General features: G+C 39.2%; 1 pseudogene; it reads left to right on the top strand.

Moving 5' to 3' along the window:
- Nucleotides 1-15,373: 15,373 nt before the first annotated feature.
- On the top strand, nt 15,374-15,922 carry LOC102487332 (ubiquitin-conjugating enzyme E2 variant 2 pseudogene; annotated as a pseudogene).
- The last annotated feature ends 5,784 nt before the right edge of the window (nt 15,923-21,706 follow it).

The raw sequence follows: 21,706 nt of genomic DNA, 5'->3' as shown, positions 1-21,706 counted from the left end.
ATATGAACCTTGCTCCTATAGCACTGCAATTCTAAGGCTGAAAAAACTTGAAACTTTCCAGTCCAATTCCTAACTTCTCTTCTCACTTTATACAGGAGAAATATGAGGGTCAGAGAGAAGTGATGTGTACTAAAATGACATGGTCAATGGTAGGGGCAAAAGCATAGCTACAGTCCTGTGTTCTTCTAGCAACACCATCTTTTAATTATAACAAGGTCAACATAAATATGTTAAACTTTGAAATACAGAAATATATGGAAAACAGGTTTTTTTTTTAGTTTATTTCTTTTTTTCCTTCCATAAGTGAGAAGGACAGAGACAGAGAGCACTCCCAGTGGGGTCTCCATGCCATGACCCTCCACCACCTCAGCCAGCCCTGAATCATGGACATACGCATACCTGGTATCCTCAAGAAGGTCTCTGGAGGTAATCCAGAACGACCTCTTGCAGATCATTGCATTTTACCACCATATCACCGTCTAGCCCCTTTCTCATATCCATGCCTGGCATGTTCTTGGAAACATAAAAATTAGTAGTCAAATAAGAAGAGCAAATAGGTACAGGGAGAATTCATAGAAGACGACCGTAATCACAATATTCAAAGAAACTGGTCTTTCAATAAGGGTGCCTAACGTTTAATGGAAACTTACTGTGTGTTGTCACTGTTTTAAATACTTCATGTACATTAACTTCTTTAGTTATCACTCTAACTTGGGAAGTCTTTATCTCTGTTTTATAGGTGAGGAAAATGAATAATAATGAAATGGAGTAACATAGCCAAGGCCACGTGGTTAGTACATTTACTCACAGGTGCCCTGGTTCTAGAGCCTAAGGAGTCAAACTAACTAATGTGAGTAAGCTAACTGACATTGGCTCTGCTGTGCTCTTAATTGTGGTGATGGTAAAAACCTAGCTATCTTTGAAAGAGACCTGAGTGTACACAAATGAGCTGTGTCCTCATCTGGTGTATTTGTAGCCTTGCTGAGGCAATCTTGCTCCACCTCTAGATTGACTGGCATGAAATTTACAAAAACAGGAAATTATGAATACACATCTAATCAGTGTCTCCAATGCTGTGGAAGACAGAATGAGTTCTCACTCAGATGATTTAATGTCAAATAAGTGAAATAGTTAAAATGAGAAAAAAAAATGCATCTAGCTTCTCTAATTTGCAGAAAACAGCCCTTAAGAATAATACACTACAAATATTCTCAGTCTTATTTTAAAGCTTATTTATTATTCATTTATTTCATGAATGAGAAACACAGAAAAACAGACAAAGAGAAATTCAGCACCTCCCCCAGGGTCTCTCCACCACCATCTTTTCCTAGTCTTTGCCCAGCTCCAGATCATGGGCCCAATGTACTCAGGGAGATCTCTGGACTTGAACTAGGAATTTTCCCATATGGGATTGCTTCTCAAAGTGTTGCATTTTATCACTGTGCCACCATCTGACTCATATTTTCAAATTTGGATCAACAAAAACCTTAGTGGCTTCCACCAGCAACCAGTCCATGGGCCAGCCACATAGCCCAGTGGTAGGTGCTATACAGAGGAAGCTAGATCCCATATGGTTGCCCACAGTTTGAGTTCCATTGGCTTAACACCATGCTGGGTATTACCATGTGTGTCCAGGATCCTGGTGGGCTGGAGATATAGAGGTGAAAGGACTGCATCATGACAGATGCCAAGGATGGTGCTCTCTCTTTGTTTCTTTATCTCTCTTTCTCTCATTCAGGTGTGTACACATTGTCTCTAGCACAAAAAAAAAATCCACTTATCCCAATAGATCTACTAATGGTCATACAGGGAGAGTGATAAAACACATAAATGTAAAGTTAACGGGAGGTAGGCTTGCTATGATTGTTCTTCTTTGTCTGCAGTTTCATTTTTCATGGTTTGTAACCTATGGTCAACCGCTGCCCAAAAGCAGGTGAGAACAGTACCACAAACTGGGTGCTTAAAACAATAGAAATTTACTCTCTCACAGTTCTGAAGGCTAGATATCCAAATGTAAGGAGCTGGCAGGTTCAGATCTTTCCCGAAGGAAGAAGATTCAGAACCTTTCTCCCTGCTCCTGGAGCTAGCCAACAGACTTTGGCTCCCTTGGCTTAGCGTTACATCACTCATCTTTCTCCATCTTTTTTCTCTGTGTGTCTATGGCTCTGAGTCTTCCCCTTCGTTCTCATCTAAAGATACTAGTCATTGGACTTAGACCTCACCCTAATCCAGTGTGCCCTCACCTTAACTATTGAGTCATGGGAAAAGTCATGACGTATTTTTCTGTTTTTCTATGCAAAAATGAATCCTGACTTTCCCAACAACCCAATAGTTGTATCTGTAAAGACTATTTCTAAACAGTCATTTTTGGAGGTTCTGACCCCACTACGTGTATGTTTTCTGCCACTGTCCCCCGAGAGAGCTTAGTTGTCATGATACAACAAAGCAGTGAGCATACCGAGCACCAAGAGCCTGGTTTATCAATATCATTCAGTGCAAAATGGACAAGAGATTTTTTTTTTTTTTTTTTAGTTGGGGGCAGAGTTAGGGAAAGGATATTGATTCAAAAACTAGGTTAGGGAATTTTAAGAACTAGGTGAGCATTGACTACCTTATGTGAAGAAAACAAGATAGTGCTCAAAGAATGGGGAAAAGTAAAAAAGATGCAGAAGTCATATTGAAAGAGCTTCTACTAGTCAAATTTGGGACAATTTGATCATGAAAATAAAAAATGACATAATTTTCTATGCCTTAGACATTTCCAAAAGAATCAAAGGTGATAAAGTTTAGTTGTTTACACAGAGAATATGCATTTATTGTATGAAAAAGTATGTTTCAAATTCTGGTATTTCAGCACAGAACAAAGTTCTTACTCCCCTCATACCATGGAAGGAGAAGAAACAAGCTGAAAGATAAAGACACAGTTAGATAAAATAGTTTCAGAACGTGACCAATGCTATAAAGTAAGTAAAACAAAGTATTAGCATGAGGAGTGGCTATTCTGGATAGGACGATTGGGGAAGGTCTTTTGGAGGAGATTTCATCTCCACAGTGACCTGACTGAGAAGCCATTCAGAGGATGATCTGGTAATAGAAGATTCTAGATGAACATGCATGAATTGTTTTAAGGCAGGACACATTAGGAAGGGTTGATAACAAGCCAGAAATCCAGTGGTTGGAGTTTCGGTATTGAGTATCACAGAGAACGAGTTTGGAGAAATAGAAAGTTCTGTATTTCTGAACACCATCAAGCACATTATACTTCTCATTTTGGTGTTGCCTTTCCTGCTGCCAAGGCAGGGCAGCACCTGGCCACAGGGAGGTTTTCAGGTAACGAGGCCAAGTGCACCATGGCCAGCAGTCATCACCTCTCATTTCATCTTTATGCAGCACCAGAAAAATGCCTTGTATGATCTAGGTGAAAATATCTGAAGGTTCTTCTCCTTTCAGAAATGCATCTACCACAGACACTCTATAACAATGCTGGGAATATGCCTGCATGAACGATTGCCACAATTCAAGTGACTCCTCTGTCGCTTTCTAATGTTTAACTCACTGTCATTGTACTTAAAGCAACAGAACCGCTTAAAGCCAGTCAGTCAAAATGATCACACTAGGATGGGCCAGCAGGTGGCATGGTGTTTAAAGCGCTGGACTCCCACATGGCCGACCATGGTTCAAGACCCAAACCTGGCAGCTTGCTTTCTCACTTTCTGTCCCTCTCTCTGATCATATTAAAAATAACGATAATAAAATTAAATAATTTTAAGAAATGATCACATAGGATTCCAGCCACGTTGGCTCAGTGGTAATGCAACACTCTGTGATGCTGAGAGCAACGTGGAAAGTCCCAGGTGCATGTCCTGAGGTCTCCCTGTGTGCGCAGGTATGCATATGGACTCACAGTTCCAGCTGGCTGAGACTGGAGGTGGATTCGTGCCTTGAAAACCCTGTTTTGGGTTCCCACTCCTCTCTCTTGGAAGAAACAAACAAAATAAAAACTTTATAAAACAATCTTCTGGGTTTATTAGAGGGGTAAACAGAGCAATTAGCTTATGGTGAAGAAAAAGTTCTTACAAACATTCTAAAATTGACTTTTTCAAAGAGCTCATACTGTTTTGCCTTATTTAACAATAAAGGGTTCTCATGAAATTAAATATTGGGTCATCAAAAAAAGTCATGACATGTATTTCTGTTTTTCTATGCAAAAATGCATCATGAATTTTTTAATGACCTGATACACCCACACACGTCCAAGATCTAAACCAAAAGTGTACGTCAGTGTCAGCCCACATGTGAAATGCAGCAAAAAGGGCCTTTATCAGGGCTTCTTCTTCTGTAAGGCATATGTTGCTTTTAACAAAAACCTGACACATTGATATCCAGAGCTTTGCCTCCCAATCAGAGGCCAGAGAACCTGGAAACTGAAGGGTCAGGAGCCACAGACCAACAAAGAGTGAGCTCAGATAGGGGCCAGGTGAGAGCAGGGAGCAAAGCTCCCTACTGAAAGAGCAGGCCTTGAGTCTGAACCATCTTCTTTACCACTAAACATTTCACTCCCATGGATCTGTTACTCTCCAAGGGATGGCTCCAGTTACATAGTCTGTAATTTCCCTGTTCTTAAACTGATTTGCATGTAGTTTTGACAGCCGCATTGAAGGACAAGTACTGTTAGGTGCTCATTCCTTCATGGAAGTGAAACGACTGGATTGTGCAGAAGTGGCGGAAGTCCTGGCGGCTGCCAGCAGCTGGAAAGGGATGGGAGGGAGACTGGGAAGAACTTGGTTAACAGATTCAAGAGTGCGGGCCAAAGGGAGAGTGGGTTCTAGAACACAGCTGCACAGGAGAGGAGTGATAGTTGGTGACAATTAAAGATCTATACCAACACAGAAGAGTACCCCACACAGAGTAATAATAAATACTCGAAGTGCCAGGTATGCTTATTGCCCTGATTTGATTATTACACATTTCGGAAAACCACATCATACCCCACAAATTTCTACAGTTATTCTATGTAAAATGGAAGTTATTTTTTAAAAAATGGAACCAAAAAATATGGTGTGCTTTCTAAACCTCACTCTAAAACTCCAGGATGCTTTTACCCTCTCCCCGGGCCATACCTGAGGCCTCTCCAGGACGCAGCTGTGTTCTATCTCACTATCTCAGGAGACCAAGGATCTCCCACTTACTAGATAAACTTTTCCTCACAGGATTTATTACCACCCAATCTTAGGCTTGTGGGTCAAAGAAGAAATGAAAAGGAAGATCCCCTGAGGGAGTTGCTAACAATTTAATGAGACAATCAGGCTTTTGGCCCAGAGGTTAAATGCCTTTGAAGATTCAGAGAAACGTTTCAGGGGAAATGTTTCTAGCTGTGGCTATGACTATCACTCTTCCAATAACCTAAACCCTAATTTCATTCTTCCTAATGAAGGACATAACAACCCCTGGCAAGTCTTTTTCCCCTCTCTGGGGCCTCAGCTCTCCCAGATTGGAAGCCCTCTGCCTAGACGCTGCAAGGAGAGGCCTCTGAGACAGAAGGCAAACATTGGTGAAATGCACGTTCCTTAATGAACGGGTGTTACAGGAATATCATGTTCTCTCATGATTCATAAGGAAATTTGCCTTAAAACAGGTTCTTGGGGGTATTGTTCAAGTTCAGTACCCTGAAGGAGAGGAAAGAAATACCCTTCTTGCTGATATATGTGGTTTAGAATTATCAAGTCACCATTGCACCGAGTGAAAGAGCAGGCAACCTCTTGGAACCGATGACTAAGTTATTCATCCAATACTTACATGGTTCGAGTGGAATGTTAAGTGCTTTTTAACAGTCCTAAACACATGAGAACGTGTACATCATGGTCCCTTTGTTTATTACCAAGCCCCTAGTAAATAAGAATATTATTGGAGTTAGATGAGGTTAACTACTGAACTCAAACTTTTCTCCACTTGGGAGTTCTAGAAATAAAATGAAAAAAAAAATCATTGGGGAAGAAAGAGGACTTGAAAGTGAATAAAGTTCTTGTGCTTGATGTGTTCAGAGCTGGTTTACTGGAGCCACATTCCCTCAAGAGCCTAGAATTCCACTGTCTCTGCTACTTAGTCATAGCCGTAACAATTAATCGTTGAGATGGTCCCTGGTACTAATCACTTAGTCTTCAAGTTGACATTTTTGTTTGGTGGGAAAAAATTTAGCAAGAGATAGATAGACCTATGGCCACACTCAGTAAGAACTACATGTTTCGTGGTAATTCATACAGCATGTAAATAAACTTGCAGATAGGTAAGAGATGAGCCAGGCCCCTAGGGAATTTGCCATCTTTCCCTTTTTCCATTGTCTCAAAATTCTGTGTGGCAGAATTGAAAGATCTGGATAGAAACACACGTTAAAATGGAGTAAACATTTTATTAGCATGCATTTTACTGGCTTAGGCCCCCTTTAACCCACACTTCATGCATTGATAGCATAGTATAAACTGATGGTCATAGCCCTGCATCTGAGGGACACCAAGATCTCGAAAGTCTTCTGATTTTTTTTTTTTGATAGTTTTGCTACAGGGCATGTGTTTTTACTAGAAACACAGAGAGAGAAAAAGCAAGAAATCACCTCTCAGGGAGAATGGCCATGCCACATCCCTTCTTCTCCATTCTCCTCCCAGAATTTGGGCATGTACACACACACACACACACACACAGAGTGGCGTGCATTTCAAGTGGCTGGGTCTGGAACTCAAACCACAGTCAGCCAAGTGGAAGTCCAGCACTTTAACCACTATGCCACCTGTTGGCCCCAGTCTCCTGAATGCTTAAAGAAACATCTCCTTGCTTTGACTTCCCTTTTGATTTTACATATGCTTTATGGTCTCTACAGGGCAAGCCAACAATGGCTCACCACCCAGTCCAGCCTGCCACCTGTTTTTGTAAATGACAGTTTACTAGAATGTACCCACACCCATTCACTTAATGTATTCATTTATGGCTGATTTTGCACTATAATGCATAGTTGTGACAGAGACTATGGTTTGTGCAATGCCTAAAATATTGACTATCTGGACCTTTTCTGAAAAAGGTCTATGGTAATTTGAAAAATAGCATCCTTGGAATGATCTCTGTAGTAAACAGTGGTGTGCCCAAAGTCCACTCAGTTCATTAATGCTGACTCTGCCCATCTCTTCTTGCATCCATATTCAGGGATGTCATAGAGGTAGCTGGAAATAAGTCACAGTGGGAGTATTTACACCATGGACATTGTCCAGCACTACCAGTCACCTATATACATATACATATATATAACATTTTTATTTTTCCTGCAAAGAGCTGGTTGGTAAACATGTACTAATGTACCACGGGGATAGTCCTCTACCAGGTAGAACTCCTACTTATGCTAGATAACAGACATGCCGGTGTCTGACAGGGATCTCATGAGCAATATAGATCCAGTCTGTGTTTAAAAGCCCTACTAAATTTGGGGATATTTCATTTTTTTATTATAAAACAAATCCAGCTTAACATAGAAATCTCAGCAAACACAAAGGGAAAAACATGCCTCTAAGCCCACCATACATGCAATGATAACAATGTCAATGTTTTCCTTACATTCTTATTGTATAATTTTATTATAAAATGTGACAACACATCATTTATAAAATTTGCAATTTTATTTTGACACAAAATGTTTCTGATGTTGATAGATAGACTGCTACAGCATTATTTTGCTCAGTTATCTGGTAGTCCACATCATCGTTCCGTAACTAAGTCTCTATTGGGGTGTGTCAGAAAGGCTGTGCTCGGAATATATGTATGTGTATGTGTTTGTGTGTGTGTTTAAGTATATATATATATATATATATACATATAAAATTCAGAAATACTGTGCTTCAATATAAATAATTCTGAACTTTTCTTAGGATAACTTTTAGAGCCTCATTTCTTTAATATTTAAGATATTCAGTTCGTTTTTTTCCAGGCTTATTTCAATCATAATTTTATTAAGAAATTTAAGATAATACTATTATATTTCAGACACATTTCTAGGATCTGGAGATGGAGCAATAAACAAAATCAGGAGGGGGAAATATTCTTGCCATCTTGCAGATTTCATTTTAAATATAGAGGTTAGGCATTGTACAAAGGAATTTAATCAATTCAAAATTCAATTCTATTCACTATAGCAGAAATCCTCTGAGTACCTATTCCATGCCAGAAACTCTGAGAACACAAAGAGTATCATGTTTACTGACCCAGTACCAATAGCTTAGGGAGGAAAAAAAATAACATGTGTTAGCTAAAAATCTTGGTTATAGTCAAATCCAGAGAAAACCAGTTTAAGCCAAAGGAGGATAATATTATGGGGAGAAAAGTGTATCTCAAAGAAAACTCAATTTCTGAAGTCTAACTGGCCACCAAAGAAAATCATGCAACTAGAACTCTGTCAGAACACCTTCTCTTGCTTCTTTTCTTTCTCTATGTCTACTTCAATCCTCCTGCTCTTTTCAAGAAAACTTCCTCTTTCCTGTTTGACCAAATAATATACACAACTCCTGTTAAATACATTTCACCGTATAGTTCAGTATGTAAGAAAGATTATGACTGCCAACTCTATAAATCCTCGTTTAAATAGTTGTGGGCAGCCCATAGCATCCATATGTAGCTCTGTGGAAAGAAAGGAACAGATGGGAAATTCCTAGGAGTACCAAATATCGATAGAATATTCATAACTTGTTTACTTCTTCTGTATCTCTAGTACTCCGAGTGGCTTATTTGGCATCCTTATTACCTAGGCTAATTCCCTACTTTAGTCAGGAGAAATCTCTCTCTATAGGATTCTAGCACACCTTCTTTTTAATTTCATTTAATTTAATTTATTTATCATCATCATTATTATTTAATTTGTTGTAGGGTACATGTGCTCATTAGAGAGAGGGGGAAAGAGAGAGGGAAAGTTAGAAAGCAAGCCAGCTAGGTCTGAGACTCAAACTACAATCTGGCCATGTGGAAGTTCATTGCCTTAAGCACCAAGACTACCTGCTGGATCCTCTAGCACACCTTCTTACATTGTCACTTACCTGTTGCAGGCAGTAAAAATGGATGCAAAGCAACTCTTTAGCCAAAGACGGAAGATCTGAACTCAGGCTTCAATGCCATCTGTACTAGTCCATTATTGTGCTGCTAAACAGAAACACCTGAGACTGAGTGCTCTGTAGGGGTTTATTTGTCTCACTGTTCTGGCAGCAGGAAAATTCAAGGGCATGTGACTGGCCTCTGTGCTACCTCACGATATGGCAAAGAGGAGTAGCAGATCAACCTGCACGTGCAGAGAGAGAGAGAGGAAGAGGAAACAGACTTTCCGCTTCCTTTGTCCCTGTCATGCTCCCAGCCAACTGGATAGTGTAACTGTATTGAAGACAACTCTTCCTCTATCAGTCCACTGACTTCCATGCCCATCTTATGTGGCAAGGTGCCACCACATGGAAGGTGGGTCTTTCTCACCACCTTCCAATGTCGTTATATTAGAGACCAAGTTATCACATGTGACCCATTATCTAAGCCATAGCGCTATCCAAAATAAAAAGTTTGAGTCCAACCAATTTATTTACCTCCTGAAACAAAAACATCAGTACATTTTGATGTTAAAAAATATAAACCAAATTCTACAAAACATAACACTCTCAATGCTTGTGGCGCATTTAAAAATTACTTGGCATACAAAATTAGGAAAATGTGATATAGTCTCAAGTGAAAATACTAATAACTGGGACCAGTTGAGACCAGGCATGATTTTAAATATGAAACATGAATTTTAAAATTTCAAAATAGCTATTGTAAAAATGCTTAATAATATAAAAAATAATAAGTTGACTAAAAGTTGTAATATAATAGAAAATCTCAAAAAGAAATAGAGCCTGTTTTGGATCAGTGTGTGACCCGGTGGTTAAGACAGCTGGCTACCACGTGGCCAACTTGTGTGAGTTGAGTCTGAGATCCAACAGCTTGGAAAACACACCAGTTTCGTATACATGCGTGTCCAAAATCCTGAAAGGAAGGAGCAATGAAAGAGAAGGGATCGTAGCATGACCTTTCCCCATGGGAGGTCATTTTTCACTTTCCCTCTCTCTCTTTCTCTGGCAAGTGCACACACCCTCTGGCAAAATTTGAGGCAGGGGGAAGAAAATGGAAAGGGAAAAAAAAATTAGAAGCTATTTTAAAAAACTGAATGGTAGACCCTCAGATGGCATGGTGGTGAAGGCAGCTGGATCCCACATGGCTGGACTGTGCAGTCTGAATTCCAGACCCAGTGTGTGCATGTATGGGCATGCCCAAAGTCCCCAAAAGGAGAAATGGAAGAGGAAGGATTGCACTGTGACCACCTCCCATGGGGAGTATTTTATCACTCTCTCTCTCTCTCTCTCTCGTTCTCCACAGACACAGAGAACATCTTTTCTGTGGCTGGCACACATGCCCTCTAGCAAATTAATAAAACAAAGTGGTAATTCCAGTGTTAAAATAAATAATAATAAAATATTTAAAATAAAAAAATCTACTAGAAGGATGATTAAGTGTAGTAGAGATGAAATAACAAGTCAGTTAAAATGAAAAAGAAAAGTAATTATTCAGTCTGAAGAAGAAAGAGAATTATAGAGTTGGGAGGGTGGTAACAGCCTCAAAAACCTGTTGAACAATATTGAACTATCTAACATATGTCTAAGTGTACTCCCAAAAGAAAAAGAAACAGAATGAAGCATAAATGATTTGATGGGATATTTTCAGAAAACTCTCCATTTTGTTGAAAAATATAATTTACAATTCGAGATGATAGCAAATTCCAAGGAAAGTGCATCTAAAATAACCTTTGCCCAGTAGCATTATATTCAAATATATCAAAACCATAGACACAGAGAACAGCTTGAAAGCAGTCAGAGAAAAATAGCACAGTTTACATAGAGAACAGTGATTCACATGATGGCTAACTTCTCATAAGAAACTACAAGTTCACAAGATGTGGAGGAAGGTGGAATAACATCTTTGAAATTATGAAATTAAAATTTAAAAAAAATTCTCCTGATGTTCTATACTTGGCAAAAATGCTATTTAATAAGACCTGGTAAGTAGGGTTATTTTCAGAAAATAGAAGGAAAAATTTGTTGTAAGAAGAGCTACTTTATAAGGAAAGCAAAAGAATATTCTTCAGGGGATCAGCAGTTAGCGTAATGGCATGTCGCTGGACTCCCATGTAGTTGACCGCAGTTCATGTCCCGGACCCGGTGGCTTAAAATTCACGCCGGGCACGTGTGCGTGTGTGCCCAGGATCCCAAGAGGAGAACAGAGGAAAAGGGATTGCGGCATGGTCATCCCCCCTGGGGAGTGATTTCTTGCTTTCTGTCTCTCTTTGTCTGTCTGGCGAGTGAATGCGCCCTATAGCGAAAACCTCTCCAAAAAAAAAAAAAAGAATATTCTTCAGACTTCATACAAAGACATTAAAAAGTAAGTATTTGTATCAACATAAAAAACTGTGGTGCCAAGTGGTAATGCAGCGGTAAAATGTGAAGCTCTGTGAGACCTACATGGGAAGGTTGCCGGTTCACATCCAGAGGCTTTCCTGAGTATTCCAGGCACGTGTGTACCCATGACTCAGCTGGTACAAGCTGTCATCCCAGGAACAGACCATGGTGTAGATGCTGTGTCAGCCGGGGCGAATCTCTTCATAGCTCTCACTCACAGAACAAATAAACAAACTGTAGGAAATAAAACGATATACGCCTTTTGATATTAAGTTATTAGATTTTCTACCTTTGTTGTGATTTTATTAAATTGTTAGATTTAATACTCTGCTTGTTCGTAATTTTATTAAATGAGTGGATCTTCCTTTGTTATTTCGTTACATGACATTGGACTTTGGAGATCATAAAATATGTAGATTTAATATCTGTACAAAAATAGAATTAGAAATTGGGGAATAATAAATAGACCTCCATAATTACAAAGTTCCTACATTTTATAGGAAATTGTACAGGATGATTTCTAATTCAATGGTGAAAAGTAATGTATTTGCTAGCAATCACCAGAAATGAATAATGAAGAGAAATTTGATGCTTTTAGTGGTGAATTAGTAAGATCACTATGAATCAGTTTATTCTAAGATAGCATTAGAGCCTTCAGAGACAGTGAAAACAGAAAAGCACTGGGTGAGTGAACTGCGCAAGAGAACTTTGGGTGGAGTGTCTCTACGTGCAGAAGGATAGTTATCCTGAGTTATCCATTGCTAAGGCCTTTAGCGTTAGGGCATGTGTGAGAGGTACCAGCGAAGACAAATTGCAGGCTTCCTTGCTTGGGTTACTAGAGGATCGAGTCTGAACAACTCTGGTTACTGCAGTGGAAGTACGGGTGGAATCCTTCAAAGGTAAGAGCAAAGAGTGGATTTCCAAACTGTTTGGCAAGTTTTGGCTTACCTCTGAAAAATGCATACATGGAGCGCATCCGAAGAAGCTCAGCTACGATAGAATATTTGAGACAAGATTAAAAACATCATTTGAAAACTGTACCATCTTCCGGGCACGTGTGCGTACCTGCCCAAGATCCCGAGAGGAGAATGGAGGAGAAGGGATTGCGGCGTGACCATCCCCCCTGGGGGGTGATTTCTCGCTTTCTGTCTCTATGTCTCTCTCTGTCTGTGTGGCGAGCGCACGCGCCCTATAGCAAAAAACCTCTCCAAAAAAAAAAAAACTGTACCATCTCTGTTATAGAGTCACAAGCAAGATAAGAACAAATATTTTAAATATCTTTAAAATTCAGTTTTTTGAAATCTTGAAAGTTGTTTATAAACTGTCAAGAATCATGGAGTATGAGCAAAAATTTTTTGATAGGTAAAGTAAATGTGGGAAAATGTAAAAATAAATAAATGATTAGAAAAAAGTCATTTGAAAAACTTTATGTCCAATCAAGTTAAATGCTTATTAAAACTGATAATTAAAATTCGTTGAAGAAAAGTAACAGAATCCAGAGCTTCAACATCTTAGTAGTCATAAAGTCCTGTATATAATCCAAAGTTACCTTACCTAGCAAGGTGACACTTAGTTTTAAGAGAAGAGAGATCCTACATGACCAGTAACAGTTCCCATCATGGCCTAGCGGCTTGAAAAATACCCCCATGCAATAAAAATTTTAAAATACTCGATAAGCAAAATTGTATTCATGTTCTATTGATTCTAAAACAAGTTATCACAAATTTTGCAGCTTAAAACAATACAAATTTATTATCAAATAATTCTTTAATTCAGAAGTCCCAAACAGATTACTTTAGTTAACCATAATTTTATGACAAGGCTTAAATAAAAAATGAACAGTTATATACAATGGCATTTAAATAAAATATATCTTCCTGTTGTTCTTATTTATATTTTTTTGTTTTTATACAGGTACTTGTTGAAATTTTAAAAATCGGTTAAATACATTACAAGTAAATTTATAATGTCAATTTTTACTTCTTCAATCTCATTCTTTCCAACTCCACTTGATATAATGTACATTTCAGTCATGGTAATCTTTGCTTAGTCTTTGAAGACCCCAACTCACTCAATAATTAGGCAGTACTGCTCATTGTGCATGAAATACTTTCCTTTTATTTCCTTGGCTTTCCAAATCCTGCCTCTTCATCTCTATCATTTCCTTCCTATGGTTAAGAAATCCATATTCATCCTGGGAGTTATTAAATATTATTTGGAGTACATCTTCCCCAAAACTCTAGATTAAATTAGGACTCTTTGTGAATATCACATTGGATAAATTGATAAGTGAGTTAATTGATTTTCTCTATTCTTACATTTTATTATAAATATACCTTTTTTTTAAAGAATTATTTCATTTAACTTATTTATTTATTTAAACTTGACCAGAGAGGAACAGAGTGTGAAAGAAAGAGAGGGAAAGTGAGAAAGCAAGCCACCAGGTCCAGGACTCGAACTGCAGTTGGCCATGTGGGAGTCTGGTGCCCTTAAGCACCATGCCACCTGCCAGCCCCCTAAATATACTTTTTAATTCTTTCTTTTCTAACCTAGCTTCTGTGAACGAAGGAATATTGTCAGTCACATTTACCACAGTATAAACAGTGCTTATCACAGGATCTAGTGAACAGAAGTTACCTGATAAATATTTGTAAAATATTGGATTGTCAAAAAGTCATGCCGTATTTTTCTATGCAAAAGGTGTCATAACTCTTCTGACAACCCAATAAAGGACAGAATGAATGAGGAAGAACAGTATTATCCACTTTGTGGTATCCCTCTGCTAGTGTGATTATTAAAATTTTCCTGATATCCTGAATTAGTTTTTCCTAGGAAGTACTTAGGTCACCTTCTCTGCCTTAGCCAACTTCCCAAAATGTTCTTTCTGGACCTGAAACACAGATCCATTCATTCCTGTCTCATTTTAACTTCTTTCTTGACAAACAGAACCTATCTACAGAACCATCTTACAGAGACAGATTTCTTGCTCTGGACTTTTCCGATCAGATATGCTGAATTGTTTCACACTTCATTCTCAACCTCGCAGATAACTTTTTAAAATAGCAATCAGCAAAAGCAAGACATACATTTGTACATTGTCTTCTAGTTATAGGATGTCTTTATTAGAGTTCTTATTTATTTTTAACCTTTCCCTTAGGCATTTCAACTCCCTCACATTATACCCTATTACATTCAATTATTATAATTGTCCACTGAATAAATAAAGAAAATCACAGGATTGTCCCTAATATAAACACAATGAATGTGGGTCGAAGACAGATGTAGGCTCTAGTCACGCAGCTGCAGCTCACACAGAACAACATGGGGTGGGGCGATGCCAGGAAGATCCAGTTTTAGGAAATGACTGACAAAACCACAAATAATCATTGCAGGGTAATCACGGCTCAGGGGCTGCTCCACGCCATTGTTGGCGGGGCTGTCTAGGAAGATGTGATTATGGGACAACAAAGTCCATGCAGCTGGCCTCACAATAGAATGAAATTCTTTGCAGAAAATGGGGTAGCAGTGCCAGCTCATAGGTCCAAGGTAAATGAGAACAGAAAAAAAAAAAAAAAGATTTTGTATTTATACTCACATGTACGCAGAGTAACCCTATTGCTATCACGGAGGTTGAGAGAGGGAGCTAGATGGTTTGGGTGAAGGTTCAGACCTGTGGTTCCCTAGCACCCTGCCATTCACTTTCAGCTGGTGGGGAAATGGCGTGGCTCTCCACTGGAAGCCATGAATAAATCAGCCCCCTTTCAGAGCACCTGATCCTTTCATTAATTTTACCAACTTCAATTTGAGCTATGATTACTTGAAATCTAACCAGAATCTTAAATCTACTCGTGTTATATTCAAAAATGGAGGTGGGGCTGCAGGAGAAGAAGGCGGTCTCCACAGAAGTTCAAGTTCCTCGTAATTTTCGCTTGTTGGAAGAACTTGAAGAAGGACAAAAAGGAGTAGGCGATGGTACAGCTAGCTGGGGCCTTGAAGATGATGAAGATATGACACTTACAAGGTGGACAGGCATGATTATTGGGCCACCAAGGACAAATTATGAAAACAGAATATATAGCCTGAAAGTAGGATGTGGACCTAAATACCCAGAAGCTCCTCCATCAGTTAGATTTGTCACAAAAATTAATATGAATGGAATAAATAATTCCAGTGGGATGGTGGATGCATGGAGCATACCAGTGTTAGCAAAATGGCAAAACTCTTACAGCATTAAAGTCGTCCTTCAAGAGCTATGACGTCTAATGATGTCCAAAGAAAATATGAAGCTTCCACAGCCACCGGAAGGACAAACATACAACAATTCGTTTTAGAGGCTCTCAAATTTGTCTTAAATCAACAACCTTCTACTCATATAAATGCCTTGATTAAATATCACAATGCAAATACCCACACATTAAGTAAAAGAATTCCAGCTGGTAAACATGCCTGGACCCGGACATTTGTAAGAATATATTTAATATCTGTACACCCACTATGTTTTCAGGTAACAAGAGGGAAAATGCAGTACAATTTTTTTTTTTTCTCTTGTTAAAGGCACTGTCATTTCAACGTAAGCCTGGAGTACTCGAAATAGAATCCGAGTTTTCAAGATGAAAGCATGGCAAGAAGTGTCAGATGGCAGTGGTGTAAGCATGTGTGTTTCTGAAAAGTAAAAAAACTCAAGAAGGAAAAACAGCAATGGCAAGCTTTATCCATCTCGCTTAGTGAAAGAGCTGCAGTCGAAATTGTTAAGGGAGCAGGTACAACGAATATTGTCACAAATTGTGTTAATTTTTGAAGCGGTGTGGGTGCTGACTACCAGTAGTATCAAAAATATGTTCAGGATTGTTTTGATAACTGTATTTATAATAAAAAAATATTGGGGGGGGTGTATCAATGAATTTCTATTAAAAGCTGTTCCTGTGCGTGACATGTAACAGACATGGTAAATATTTGTTTACAGTTTTGTTTAACAAACTATGCATTTAAATTGAAGTGAAATCAATAAAAAGAAAATAGGTGTATGGATATGTGATTTTTGAGATTAAAGTTACTCTTAAAATGTAAATGAAACGTGGGACGTATCCTCAGGGGGGGAAAATGGAGGTGAGGATGACTTGACAGAAAGAGAATCTGTCTCAGAGATCGTCTTTCTTTTTTTTTTTTTTCTTTTTTAAAGAGAGAGATTTTTGCTACAGGGCAAGTGACAGGATGGAGAGACAGGAAGTGAGAAATCACCTCCCAGGAGAAATGGCCATGCCTAAATCTTTTCTCCTCAATTCTCCTCTCAGGAATTTGGGCATGTACGCATGTGCGCGAGGCGTTTCAAGTCACTGGGTCCTGGACTCAAACTGGTCAACTACATGGGAGTCCAACACCTAAACCACTACACCACCCACTGACCCCTGGAGGTAGTCTTAAAACATTTTGTCATTTGGACAATGATTCTTCATTTTGTAGTCCACACATTTTGGTAATAGTCTTTCTTAATGTACAGTACATGGCTCAATTGCATCAAAATGATCAGTTCTAAAATATGTAGGATCAGAATCTAGGCCCAATGAACTGTCATCTCTGAGTGGGAGAGAATGACATTCTACATTATTTCAAAGCACTCTATAGTGCTCCAAGGAAACACTAAACATTTTACAAGTTATTTTATAAATTCAAGACCTTCTTTCTTCTAATCTGTTTTCTCTGTTTCCCTGCAGGTTCTCCTCTTCTTCTCTTCGTATTCCATGGTTCAGATGGGTCATTGATCACAGCAGCTCTCTTCCTGCTCGTGCACAAAACCCTAACTACCCTCTGAAAGGGGCTGTAACTATAGTCTGAGCTCAGGGCATTTCCCAGCCTGCACCTCTGGTGCACCCTATCCAGCTGAGACACTTCAGTTTAGGAGAGTCCCCAGGTTTTCATCCCTCGATTCTCTCATACACATATACGCATTTACAAACATGCACCCATATATATTATTTTTTTTGGAAAGTCATGATGCATTTTGCATAGAAAAACAGATAAATCATGTCATGACTTTCTCGACAACCTAATATTGCCTACAAAAGAACATATTGACATGCATGTAGTTTAAGTTATATTAATAACTTAAACTTCACACACAGCTTAAAAGCAGAGTATTACTGAAGTATTCTAGATACCAGTAGGACTCTCCAATTCCATCTCTACCCCACAGTTAATTGCTATTTGAAATTGTCTTGCTTTCTTCTTTAACATACAGTTTTACTTCATCTCTGCATGTATTCCTAACAATATATGGTTTTTGCACTTATGGTTTTGGACTTCATATGGATGGAATTATATATATATATATATATTAGTTCTTTTTTTATTTTCTCCTACAATATTGAGGGTAATGATTGTTCCCGTTGTTGCACATGTGGACATGGTTCATTTACTTTTACTTGATAATTAGATGCCTGATCTCTCTCCAGCACCTTTAGACGGTCACTCTGCTCCCTGCTCTGACTGACTTTGGGCCCAGACAATACCCTTCACCTTGACTCAGTTTGATGCTCTGTAGATCTTGGCTAGTTCTGCTTCCCGGTCCTATCTAGCCCAGACTCCCTGATATCCTACCAGAGTTTGGGCCTGCACCTTAAAGTTCCTTTTTCTGGAAAGGAAGACAGAAGATCTATTATAGTCCCTGTAGAGCCCGGATGCGTCTGAGGCGTCTGTCTCTTCTACTGCCCAGTGAGATCGTGGCTGCTTGTTTTCAGCTTTGACTCCTAGTACAGCTGGAGAAGAAGCTGCTCAGAAGAGCGCTGTCTTTCTTCACCTCCCCATGGCACCACGTAGCGTCACAGAGTGCATGTGGTTCACCCAACGTACCACTGCAAAGCTATCTATCCAGGTTCAGTTCTGCTTAGACCAGCAGCACAGTGCAAGTCAGGCCAGAAAACCAGGTGGAAAAGATTCAGTGAGAGTTATGGAAAAACTAGCCTCCAAGACTAATTTCATCAGTCTTCCCCACAACTCTCCATGTGCATAAAGCAGGCGGGTCCCTTAGTATGCGCCCATGAGATTTCCTAGTTATGTTAAGTACTCTAAGCCCTTCCCTTCTCTGCTTTTTCTGTTGATTTTGCTGGATCTATTCTGAAGCAAAATGCACTGGGTTTTTATGCAGGCAAATGTTGGTTCATTTGGGCTAGGAAACTGATGGAACAGAGACTCAGAGGATAGAGAGGGACTGGCAATGGTGAGTTGGGGAAGGACAATGCCAACAGAATTTTGGCCGTTTTGCTGATTTTTTGAAAACATATGCAAGATTGGATTAAAACACTCTTCAAACTAGCAAAACCAGCCTCTCTCTGCTATGATGTTCAGGCCGTCTGCCACTTCTGACTGAATTTCTTTTTAAGTGTCAAGTCTGACCTTTATTCAGCTTAATTCAATTTAATTTAATTCTACAATATGTATTGAAGACAACTTTTGCCAGGCCGCTGCACTAAAAGACCCTAAAGAACATATCATTTAGTATTAAGATTATCTTTGAACACTAAGAAAACATTCCAAAGGAGGAAAGCAATGGTTCTCAGGGCTTCTCCCTAGCATATGGTGTCTCCATCTGACTTTTGTAAGCATGAGCATCAATAATGACAGCAAGCCAGGGTCAGAGAGGAGATATAAAGGAAGAAAGACAGAATAAGCAAGAATAGGAGAAGAGAAAAATGAAAGAAAGGAGAGAGAGGTGGTAAGAGTTGCAAAGTGGCTCAGGAACCACATTGGTGAGAGTACGAGTCCCATTTTTCTCACTTCCTAAAGAGGGACAGCATGATGTAATGCAACGTTCACTGAGCAAGAGTTGAAATGTTTTCCTTGACTTGGGTGAGCAAGTCAAGGAAATTGAATCCTCTGAACTTTAATTTTCTTAACAGTAACCTGAGACAATATAGCCTTGCTTTTCACCATTGTTCTGAGGGTCAAATTAAGGAAAACTTTTAAGTCTTTTATCTACCCAAAATTTATTTTGAAACTTTTTTTTTCTTTTTCTTTTTCTTTCTTTCTTTTTTTTTTTTTTTTGAGATATTTTTGCTATAGGGCACTTGCGCTTGCCAGAAAGACAGAGAGAGATAGAGAGACAGAAAGCGAGAAATCACCCTCCAGGGAGGATGGGACCCCGCAATCCCTTCTTCTCCATTCTCCTCTTGAGATCTTGAGCACACACGCACACACGCCCGGCGTGAGTTTAAGCCACCGGGTCCAGGAATCAAACCGCGGGCAACCACGTGGGAGTCCAGCGACATAGCCATTATGCTAACTGCTGGTCCCTGAAGGTTTTTTAAAGTCATGTCTGTGTGTTTATTTCCTTCAGTGATTCTTTTCCCAAAGGCTGTTCCTGAAGGAGCATCCTGAAGCCTGGAGAAAGAAAGGTCTCTCACATCCAGGGAAATTTAGATTCCCTGGGATCTGAGCTTGTGATTGCACTGGCTTAGTCTGGTAAGCTGTGATGAAATGAGAAAAAAAAAAAAATCAGGAAAAAGACAAAACAAAGATTGCAAGAGTGCCTTTCTTTGGACCCAAAGTGCCTTCACATCTATTGACTTGATTGTCCCATTATCTGTTTATAATAACTCCTCTAGAACTTAGGGAGTTACCTCTTCCCTAACCAAGCTATTTGCCTATAACCTGCCATCAGAGCTGCCGTGTGTGCCTGTCTTCCGTATGCTGTATTAAAATGCCAGGTAGGTTAGTGTTGGCCTTGTCTGAAGATTTGGTCTATCCCTAATCCACAAGAAATCTGCACTCCTAAGCTGTTTTGGAGACCAAATAATATAGATCATTCCCTCACGAAGCCCTTCACTCAAGAGAGAGGAGGTCCTCGGCAGCACTAGCCAGAAATCAAAGAGTTAGACTGATGGCTCTCACCTTCTCCGGGTGCCTGCACGGGCTATAGAGTGTATATTCTCCCGTTCTCAGCAGAGCTTCCTCCCTGCCAACTGTCACAGTCTGGTCCATGGTGGAATCTGATAAAAGGTTAGGGGATTAGATCTCCAGGAGTTGCTGCTCTTTTCATAGCACATTCCAGAGAACAACCACCTTTCCAACTTCCCAAGAAGACTTTCAGCATAGAATGTTTAACATTTCTCGGGCATTTTATTTCTCCTCATCTTTTTGTTCCATTAGAAATGAGAAGAAAGCCAACTAGGAAGGTCTTTATTTGGAGTCTCTGCATTTCAGAGTTGCTTAAATCTGGTGTTCTCTAAACTTTCAACAAGAGCTGTATTCTTGTCTCGGGCAGTTCTTGGGTAGTAGGTCTCTCACCTAAGACAGGACAGTTCTAGGCTTTGACTCCCAGGGCCTCCCTCTACGTGAGCGAATGGGTGTACCTTCAGAAGCAGCTCTGTGTTCCAGCTCAGCCGGTCATAAACTAGCTGTAAGACTTTGGCTCAGTTTTCTCACGCATCTGAGAGGCTATCAGTATTGTACAGCGATTAAGAGCAATAGCTCTAAAATTAGAGATTTTTTAAGTCAATCACACTTGTATATAGGTCTTACCTCCAGTTATTGGTGGTGCTAAGCTAGACATTTAGCTTCTCACAGACTCAATTTCTTCATATATAACAAGAGCAAAGTAACAGTACTTATGACACTGGGTTGACTTATGGATTGAGTGAATCAAGGTGTTTAGTCCACATACTTATTTCCACAATAAATGTTAGCTATTTTTCTATACTTCTTCACTTGAAAAAAAAATAGAAGGCTAAAATACTTACTCCTAGGATATTATGAGAACATATAAATTACTACATAAGCAGTAAACATTCATTTTGTTTTATTAACTGTGTATCCAGCATAGTACATAATAATTTCTCAAACCTATAGATGACTATTGAATGAATAAATGCTTGGGAATGGTATAGTTCAGACTTTATCAGATATAGTTTCTCTCTGTTTTTCCTGAAACATTTTTTTTTAACCATCTTATTTTCTCCCTTTCCCTCCTCTGTTTGCCCAATAAGAATCATATTTTCTTGTGAGACCATGGGCTTAATTGTTCCCACCCTTTTCGTTTTTAGACACATTTGCAGCTGTTTTCATCAGCAGGATTGGCCCCCCGACTCCAGTCAAATTAGAACCTCTCCTCTTCTATACTCTTTCCTTAGGTAGGGTTTCTCAGTCCCAGGTTTCCCTGCAGAGCTGGATAATTACATTTACTGATTAGATTTAGACAGATTTACTTATTTGTTAAA

This window comes from Tupaia chinensis, unplaced genomic scaffold, assembly GCF_000334495.1.
Source record: "Tupaia chinensis unplaced genomic scaffold, TupChi_1.0 Scaffold000070_1, whole genome shotgun sequence".
Taxonomy (NCBI): Eukaryota; Metazoa; Chordata; class Mammalia; order Scandentia; family Tupaiidae; genus Tupaia; species Tupaia belangeri.
The sequence above is the reverse complement of the archived record's forward strand: the minus strand, read 5'-3'. Positions and strand labels throughout refer to the sequence as shown.